Genomic DNA, 10,460 nt, shown 5'->3' with positions numbered 1-10,460 from the left:
TCCGGAACTTCCTGCGGTACGACTCCGGGGTGAGGTTGTAGTGCTGGATCAGGGCCCGCTTGATGCTGTTGTAGTCCTGCTCCTCCCCGGCAGGTAAGTCCCCCAAAACTTCCAGGGACTTACCCCTCAAACGGGGGGTCAGGTACCTTGCCCACTGATCCAGGGCCAGATGGTGTTAGAGGCAGGTTCTCTCAAAGGCCAGCAGAAAGGAATCCAGGTCTCCATCCTTTTCAAGCAGGGGGAAGTCCTCCGCCCGGACCTTGGAAGCCTTGGTCCTCGGTGGGGCTGGTGCGTCCAGCGGGAGCCGTGCTGAGCCATCTCCAGTCGGTGCCGGCGCTCCGCAGCTTCACGGCATTCTGCCGCCTGCAGCACACGTTCGGCATGCTCACGCTCTGCTGCTTTCTCCGCCACCACCAGGAGTCTGGCATCGGCGGCGTCGTTACCAGCCTCGAGCTGTGCCATAGCCGCTTGGAACAGGGCCTCTGATCTGGACAGGCTGGGGCGGGCAGGTGGTGGGCAGTTCACTGTGGGACTGAGCACGGGGGTCTGGCTCCTTGGGGAGCCCTGGCTGGGCTCCCCCTCGCCTTCATTGGTATTGTCCACCCCCACCTCCTCATAGACCATAGCATTGGCCTCCCCCTTTGCCTTACTCCTGGTGCCTTCCGCCATCTTGGGCACCACTGGTTACTGACACAGCTGCAACCCTGGCCTCGCACACTATTTATTATATTTGCACTCTGACCGTCTAGTGCTGGGTTGACCTTAAGACCCCAGCAGTGAAAGTTACCGCTGGTAGTCTCTAGTGTCTGGGAGTAGGGGTCCCACGCACACTATTACTCTGATCCCACCGCTGCCACCAATTGTGGAGGAACACACACGCGGACCCGTTCCTCCCACATCACCACCGTGACGTAACTACACAGGCACAGCTCTCCGGCGCCCCCCTTTGTCTCTCAGGTCAGTAAGGGAACTGCACCTAGAGCAAATGGTCGCCGGGGAGGAGGTCCTGTTACCCGCTGGGGGGTTCTAAAATTCGTGATCAGAGTAAAAGCACCAGCCCAAGATTAAGTTTATAGTTTAATTGCCTTAAGGGCGCACTAAATAATTACAGAAATATACAGTAAATTTGCAGTCAGAGAAAAGATATAACAATAGGGTACAAGGCTTAGAGATATTAAGCTGGAGGTCAATTTACCAGATTGTATTGTAGGGTGCATGCGGTTGCCGGGGAGCTCTGCAATCCACAGGCACAAGAATCTTAGTTGCTGGACAGACCCCCAAAGCATGGGTCGCTGCTCCCCTCGGCAGGTCTGTCCCCAGGTCCTTCTTAGATCATCATCGTCTGGATCTTCTTTGTGAATGACTGAATGCCAAGGGCTGCCAGCCCTTAAACACGCTGGGTTCCTCCCCCTATGTCAGAGGGTGGGATAATAATCTCCACCCTTTAGCTCTTTGCAGAACTTATTTCCAATATCTAAGAAAGGGGATAACTTTCTACAGCATGATCGAATCAGAACATGAGAGGTACCATTGAATGCGGTTTGCTTTGCCGGTCATGTGGAGTGCAAACATGGCCCTATTGGGTCACTGTAGAGGGCCAATCTCTATATCTCAGGAATCAGTGCTCTCATCGACTCGGGAGTCACACTGCCAGATGCACAACTCCCTCAGGGTCACTCGGATATTTTCATGTGTCCATAACTCGAAAGATGAGTTCATAATTCGTGTTCATAGGATGGAGCCACAGTGTCTGGGACACACAAAGAATGCATATTCCTGTGTCTGCTAGCAGGCACATTCTAATTGAAGCCCTCAGGCTTTATCTGGCCCCCTGCTGGCAAGGCTCCATACCTGGGCTTTGAAGCTTTGTTTTGGGCCTATCCTCATTATCACCCCAATGCCCTGGCTATTTAGCATTGGAACACTAAATCCTGCTTGTATTCACTAAGTACACAGCGCCTGGGGGTATAGAAGCCTTTAGCTGCCTGTAATTTCTGAACTTAGACCAAAATGGATGCCAAGCTCAGATATGTGGCCCCACATCTAAGATGGCGGCCGCTCCTTCATCACAGTCACACACTTAGCTTCAATTTGGCCGTGATAACAGCTGTTACACGGTACTGAGAGAGGAGCGTGCACGTACACCGCTGTACGGTGTATGTAAAATTGTCAAGCTCTGTGTTTTTGAATACGGACTGACACACGCTGTCGCTCTCTAGTTTTGAATGTAATCAAACAGCAAATATACTAAACTGTTTGGAAAACGGACAAAACTATAAGGTGTAGGTCTGTAAGAATGGACAAACTCCTCGACTTTTCCTTACAGAGTCACACATGTAGATAGCTTCAATTTGGCCGTGATAACAGCCTTTACACGGTACTGAGAGAGGAGCGTGCATGTACACCGCTGTACGGTGTAAGTAAAATTGTCAAGCTCCATGTTTTTGTATACGGACTGACACACGTTGTCTCTTTCTAGTTTTGAATGTAATCAAACAGCAAATATACTAAACTGTTTGGAAAACGGACAAAACTATTAGGTGTAGGTCTGTAAGAACGGACAAACTCCTCGACTTTTCCTTACAGAGTCACACACGTAGATAGTTTCAATTTGAATGCTCACTACCTCACCAGGACAAAACAATACAATTTGGATTGCTTTTAAAAAAGCAGTTTGAACACCAGTGTGCACACAGCAATGCAGCTAGCCTTAAAAGGCAGGCTAATCACCACCTGCGCTGCTGCACAAAAGCAAAAATCTTCACCTTTCACTGCACAGTAACTACAGTGAAAAGTGCTAGCAGCAGAAGCAGTTTTTTTTTTCTTTTTGCCTTCCTAACGCTCTCTCTACAGAATCAGCAGCTGCAGCAGCTCTCCCTATTCTGAGATCAGCATGAGTAACATGGCGGTCTGCGTCCCCGCCCTTTTATACCCCCTGTGACGCCACACAAAGCAAGCCAATCACTTGCATGCCCTTCTTCAAGATGGTGGTGACCGCTGCCTATGTCATCACGTTGCCCACAGTGTCCGTTCTTCCGGATTGGCTGAAAAAGGGCGCTAAAGCATCTTTTGAAACGCGACTTTGGCGCTAAAGTCGCCGACCTCGTGGCCGACCTCACGCTAAGGTCGGGTTTCGTTTCATGAAACCCGACTTTGGCGAAAGTCGACGCCTTTTGAATTTTTTAGACCCGTTTCGCTCAACTCTAGGAGGGTATCCCCACTATCCGTGCACCCTCTAAAACAATTACCAGAGAGTGAGTGGTAGATATTGTGCAGGAAGCTAGGTACGTAGTGAATCCTATGGAACAGTTTAAGGGATGTTTCAGTAAGTGAAACTTGATTGCTACCCCTCATTATATTCTCGTAACACCTGTACCACCTTTGAGGTGTGAGGGAGATTTGTAGGTCTGCTTCCCATTGCTCCATAGATTTCAGTTTAGAGCCGTCTCCATGTTGATTAAATATAGAATAGAGTTGAGATATAAGGCCATTACCCAAGGGATTATATAAACATTTTAACTCATACGTTGTAGGTTTTATGTCTGGTGAGCCTACTGTTAGGTTTTGCAAAAAGTGGAAAATTTGTTCCAGTCTGAAAGCCTCCGATCTCGGGACTTGGTATTTTGCAACAAACTCTTGTTTTGACATTAGTTTAAAGTGAATCGATAAATTTTGCAGCCTAGTTAATTTATTTTGCTGCCACCACATGTGATTCCGAGACGTAATTCCTGGCGGAAACATAGGGTTATTAAACAGATTTAAAAGTGGGGAGGGGTGAGATTGTCATGCGAATTGGAATCTGTTTGTCCTCCAGAGACGCAGGGAGTGAAAAGTATACGGTGAATGTAAAGACAGATCCTTCGGTAAGGGTCCTGTGGCCCAGATTAGGCTCTCCAACGAATAAGGTACTATCTGTGAGTTTTCTATTTGTGGCCAGATGGGGGCGTGTTGTTCTGCGTTGACCCCTGCCAGCTGGGCAATCTGAGCCGCCCTGTAATAAAGAGTAAAGTTTGTCAGAGAGACTCCTCCCTGCCTTTTGTGTCTGAGCAAAATTTGCTGGGAGATACGGGGCTTTTTATTATTCCAGATAAAACGTGTTATGTGCGAGTTTATCACTTTGAAGGTCAGAAGAGGCACTGGAATGGGTAGAGATCGAAACAAATATAAGAATTGAGGCAAGGTGACCATTTTAATTGAATGAACTCTTCCCAAAAAGGAGAGAGACAGGGAGGACCACTTTGATAAAGATTGCGTTAATTTTTGGAGAAGAGGGACATAGTTATGCTTAAATAACATGGATTTGGATAGTGTAAGGTTGATTCCTAGGTAGGTAATATAGTGTTTCGCATGGCGGATATGGAAGTTTTCTAATATTGAGGCTTATTCAGTAGGAGAGGTATTAAAGAACATGACTTCTGATTTATCAACATGGACCTTCAAACCAGAAATTTCCTCAAAGTGTTTAAGTGTATTTATAAGGTTAGGCAGGGACACATGAGGGTTCGTCAGAGTCAAAAGAAGGTCGTCGGCAAACAGACTGACCTTATATTCCTGTTTACCTATCGTTTGGCCTGTGATATCAGGGTGTAGGCGAATCTTTTGCGCCATTGGCTCCATTACCATAGCAAATAGAGCTGGAGACAAGGGGCAACCCTGCCTAGTTCCCCTATTTATAACTATTGGTTCTGGAGAAGACGAGGGTAATTTTAAATATGCTACCAGGTTATTATAGAGGAGCTTGAGTGAGTTGATTAATTGCTGCGATATCCCCAATTTGTGCATTATATTAAACATATATGACAATGAAACGGTATCAAAAGCTTTTTCTATATCTAAAGCAAGTATAGCTAAGGGGGTTTTACGTTTGTTGGCGTTATGAATAAGGTTTAGGCTTTTGCGGATATTATCTGGGGCCTGCCTTGATGGGATGAACCCAACCTGATCTTTATGAATGAGGCTAGGCAAGCATTTATTAATCCTGTTTGCTATTATGGAGGAAAAGATCTTGAGATCCACGTTCAATAGGGATATTGGCCTGTAGTTTTTTGTGATTAACGGGTCTCTTCCTTGTTTTGGGATAACAGTGATGTGTGCTGTGTAAAATTCCGGCGGCATTGTTTGGCCTCTTAGCTTGTTATTGCAATATATTTGAATATGTTTAAGCAGGATGTTTGAGAATTTTTTATAGTATAGTGCGGTCAAGCCATCAGGCCCCAGAGCCTTCCCAACTTTTAGGTGGCTTATTGTGGATGTGATTTCCTCTTCGGAGATAGGAGAGTGTAATGTGGCAGCGTAAGTCGGGGTCAGGGAAGGTAGCGGTACATTAGTTAAAAAGTCCTTCAGCTTGGGCAATGAGAAGTTTGCACTATCAGTGTATAATTTTTGGTAATAATTTTGAAACGTTTTATAGATTTTATTAGGATTAAAAGTAGTTTGGAACTGTTCGTCTTTTATTGAGAAGATGGAGTTTCATAGTTCTTTCTGTTTTAATTTTTGAGCAAGCATTCGGTCCATTTTATTAGAGAACCGATAAAATGTCGCTTGCGTCCACCTAATTGCTCTTTCTGTGCGGGTCGTTTAGAAACAAAAAAGAAACAACAGCAATGTGTAATAAATAAATATTATACAACAAAGTATAAATTAATGTATAACCGATGTGTTTCTTTCAAAAGTGGATGGCAGACCATCCGGTATACATAAGAAAAAAACTAACTCGTGATGTAAATGAGAGAACCAGAATAATGGGAATGTGTATATAAAACACTGAAATAAAAACAAAAATATGTATAATAAAATAAGCCTTTATTGTAAATTTTGGCCAAAATTTACAATAAAGTTAAGTATAGTGAGGGATGCAACTGGTTGGCAGTTTCTAATTTATAGAGTTCGTTCTCAAGAGTCAATTGCTCCTGGAGACGATCTCTCTTTTTTTGGGATGCTATCCTAATTAACACACCAATGATGTATTTTTTATGGGCCATCCATACATTACCCATAGAAGTGTCAGCAGTGATATTAGAGAGGAAAAAGGCATTGAGCTGCTGTTCGACCAATAGTCGAGTCTGAGGATCGGACAGTAAGGATTCTTTCAATCTCCATGTGTACAGACGTGTATTCGCTACGTCCAGTTTAAATACAGAGAGTACACTATCATGGTCAGACCATGAAGAGGGGACATGTCTGGAATACATTAGCGATGGTATATTCTCCGAGTTAGTGAGAATCCAGTCTATCCTGGAGTATGAATGATAAACCCTAGAAAAATAAGTGTAACCTCTAGACTGTCCGTGGGATTCTCTCCACGTATCAACCAACTGATGGGCTTGGAGGACATTTTCAAGTAAAATTTTATCCATCCTTGACATATGAGGCCTCCTATCATTAGAGCTATCAAGGGTTGGGTTTAAAATCAAGTTGAAATCGCCCTCCCATATGATAGTATCATAGGGGACAGACCTTAGAGACTTTGCAATAGATTTAATCGTTTTCATTTGTAATGTCGGAGGCGCATAACAATTAACAAGGCAGAGTCGCTTCTCCTGTACCGTACCCCAAAGGATTATGTATCTACCCTCAGTGTCCACAGTCGCACCCTCCTGCAAAAATGGGAAAGAATTATGGAGGAAGATGGCGACTCCTCTCATTTTTTTATCATGAGAGGCAAGGTAAAATCTAGAGTAGAGCTTATGAAAAAATTTGGGGGACGATTTATTGGAAAAATGAGTTTCCTGTAGAAATAACACATCAGGGGAATGTTTCAGATAGTCAATAAAGGCGCGTTTTCTTTTTATCGGAGAATTGAACCCCCTTACATTGTGTGAAAGTGTCCTAAACATTTGGCTTGAATATATAGATTCTAATTAAGTCTCTAATGAAAATAACATCAGAGATGGATAGTTTCACATCAATTATCCATCCAGGAGCATGCTTATAACACATCAGCACTCTTTTAGTGAAGGGGAGGGAAGGGAGGGAACAAAAACTATAACAACAAGAGAAATGGTCACAACCAATGACCAGTATGCGGGCTAAAGTGTGCCAGCCCATTATTAATAGGGCCAGAAGCAGCAGCAGCCCAAAATGGAGTGGCATATTTACTCCAAGGGCACAGCGCTCGATAACAGGAAAAGAGAAAACAATATTAAGTGTAAATTGTCAAGAATCATATCAAATAGTAATACTACTCAGAACAATGTCTCAGCATTTTGAATGTTCGATGAAACTGTTCCAGCACATTCGCCGGTAGCGGTCTTAAGAGATAGACTGTTTGTTGTGCTGCGGTTTATTGGGTCTGGTACAGCGAACTTCTATCCATTCTCTGCGAGGCTTCTGTCTTTGCGGTAAGGTCCCCAAGTCTGGGATAGGGATGCCAGCTTTTTCCAGTGTTTTTCTACCCTCTTCACAATTTCTTGGAGTGTAGGTGGAATTATTATGTGAGAAGATTAGAGCAAGTGGGAATCCCCACCTGTATTTGATATTTGCTTTAATTAAGGCCATTGTTACGTCTTTCATGGCCTTTCTCCTCATTAGAGTCGTCGGGCAGATGTCAGGGAACAGTGAAACAGCGTTCGGAACGCCTGGTAATTTGGTCAGTCTGCGAGCAGCGGATAATATCAGGTCTCTGGATTCTTCATGATGCATTTTGAGGACAACATCTCTTGGAGAGGCGTCAGATTTGGGACCTCCCAGGGCCCTGTGGATTCTGGTTATTTTTAAAGAATTAGCGTCTGCCTGAGGTAAAAGGGTGCGGAAGAGGTTCGAGGCAACTTCCATTAGGTTGGAATTACTTTCCGGAAGTCCTTTAATTCTGATGTTACCTCGGCGCTAGCGGTTCTCCAAGTCTTCACACTTGAGCTCCAGAAACTCGAGTCTAGCGTCTTGTTCTTGTAGTTGTTCACTATTATGTTCAGTGGCATCAGCAGCGTCATCCATTCTTTTCTCCAAATCATTGGTCCTTCGGGCAATGTCTTGAATTTGTTGCGTGAAATTATCCACAGCAGATGATAACTCGGCTCTGAACGTTTTCTGAATGGTGGCCAGGAGATCTTCCATTGTCATTGGGATCATGTTTGTTGAGGTGGCCAGATCAGGTTGCTGTGATCTTTGAGGGGAGCCCTTGGAGCCCAGTGAAGTTGATTTTGACGCCGACATAGTGTGACTTGTTGGTTTTGTACGTTGAGACAATAGTTGTGTGATTGATCGAGTATTGATCTCTGAAGTAGATTTTTTGGGGCGCATTGCTCAGAGACCTCCTGCGTTCTGAAAGTCAGCACATGACAATTACTTATAGGAGAGAGCGCATATTTGTGCCCGTGGCGACAGACCTAGTGTTCCATTATCATAGTCCACCAGGAATGTCCATGCCCTCCGAGTTGGATTTTAGTAAGATATGGGGTAAACTTTATAGGACACAGTATGTCTCTAATGCAGCTCTGTAGTAATCGCCCTTTAATATTTCAGAAATGTGGGGACGGGCAAGCCAGAAAATCAAAGCGACAGAAGATATTGCCAGTCCATCCATGTTGGATTTTAGCAGGATATGGGGTAGATCTTGTAAGACACAATATGTCTCTATTGTGGCTCTGTTGCAGACTCAATGAACTGTGTACCCCTTAAAAATTTTAGGAGTGAGGGGGTGGGAGGCCCAGCATATCAAACCAGCAGAAGATATTGTGGCACAAAAAAGGAAAAAGAATTAATAAGGGTAATGGTTGATGGAGCCCCTGTCAGTGTAATGTGAGGGGACTGCTGAGAAATATCTCTCACTGTGCCTGTTGAACAGCCTATGCATATATAGTCCGTGTGCTCTAGATTTTCTCACACAACTGTAATTACACTTATTGTTGCCTCAAGGGCCTTTATATGGGGAAGCAGGTGTCCACTAGTGTGTCACCAGTCTGTTCTGCAGAAGCTCCTTTTGGTGTCTGCCCCACCAGCCTCCACGGGCACAGCTCCCTCTCCCTTGGAAATCTGTATGAACTCTGGTTTGCCTTCCACCTCGTGCACTGATAATCCTCCTGTCACCACCGGGGCAGGGGGGAAGCGTCCGACTGCTCACCTCGGTTGTCTCTCCTCCTGCAGTCCAGTCAACCCCTCCGGGATGGTATTCCCACTGGATGAATATGCCAGGGCAATCGCATCCCTTATCCACCTTGCCTAGGTGCTCTTAGATGCTTTAAGTCCCTTCCGAAGTCCCTGGAAACACACAAAGAGAGAGCCTTTCTTCCTACATTCTTTGGTGGCCTCTAGGTACTGAACTAGGCACCGCTTCACGTCTAGAGCGTGAAATCTTTCCTCTCCCCTATTACTAGGATTTGGGCAGAAGGAAGGAAGGACTACCTCTTGGGACCTAAGAAAATGTGATGCCACTTTAGGTAGATATGCAGGGTCAGTTTTCAAGATGACTCTATCTTCTAGAATTTTAGTAAACGGTGGCACTGCTGATAGAGCTTGAATATCGCTCAGCCTGCGAGCCGATGTTAGCGCCACCAGAAGCACAGTTTTTAATGACAAGTTTTTTTAGGGGCGCTGACTGGATAGGTTCAAACGGGGGACCTGTTAGTGCGGATAGTACGAGATTCAGGTCTCACAATGGTAATTTCAGGCTAACTATTGGCCTAGACCTGGTTGCGGCCCTGATAAACCGTGCTACCCAAGGGTTGCCTGCCACATCCTGGGTATAAAGGGCACCTAAGGCAGCTATTTGTACTTTCAGTGTGTTAGCCGCCAGTCCCTGCTCTAAGCCCCTCTGCAGAAATTCAAGAATTTTGTCAATCTGGACCCCAACCTGGACCCTTGCCCTGGAGGTGGACAGAAATTTCCTCCAAGTTCTCCCATAGGCTCTTGTCGTAACCGGTTTCCTACTATTTTGTAGTGTAGAGACTAGGCTTTCCGAGAACCCTTTTTCCCTCAGCAGTGCCCTTTCAAATTCCATGCTGTTAAATGGAGGTTCACTGCCTGAGGGTGTTATACTGGTGTCAAAGACACCGCACTGAACTTGCTCACTGAGCCAGTGCACGTGTCCTGAGTAAAGCGAACAGTGCTCAAAGCTACCTGTGGAGCGGGCAGCAACCGAGTAGATGTGTACTTCAGAGCCGCAGGACCTGAAGCACGTGACTGCTAGAGGCGTGGCCTAAACTCCACAGAGCTAGGAGCTGCAAGACAATTCCTAGCAGAGTAACTGCGAGACAAAGTTACCAAGGGCATAGACAGTGAAAATAGTCAGGACGTAGCCAATGAGTCACACACAGAGATAGCTGCAAGGTACCAGAGGGGCGAGCAGAGAGTAGTCAGATCACAGGCAATGAGTCATACACAGATAGTTGCAAGGTACAAGAGGGGCGAGCAGAGAGTAGTCAAGTCACAGGCAATGAGTCATACACAGATAATAACGCAGTACAAAATCAACAGGCAAACTCACAACGGGAAACAGAATCGGGTCAGAACCATATAAACAAGCT

Source organism: Dendrobates tinctorius, unplaced genomic scaffold (assembly GCF_039654945.1).
Source record: "Dendrobates tinctorius isolate UK_male_01 unplaced genomic scaffold, ASM3965494v1 ptg000308l, whole genome shotgun sequence".
In the NCBI taxonomy this organism is placed as follows: Eukaryota; Metazoa; Chordata; class Amphibia; order Anura; family Dendrobatidae; genus Dendrobates; species Dendrobates tinctorius.
Note: the sequence above shows the minus strand (reverse complement) of the source record.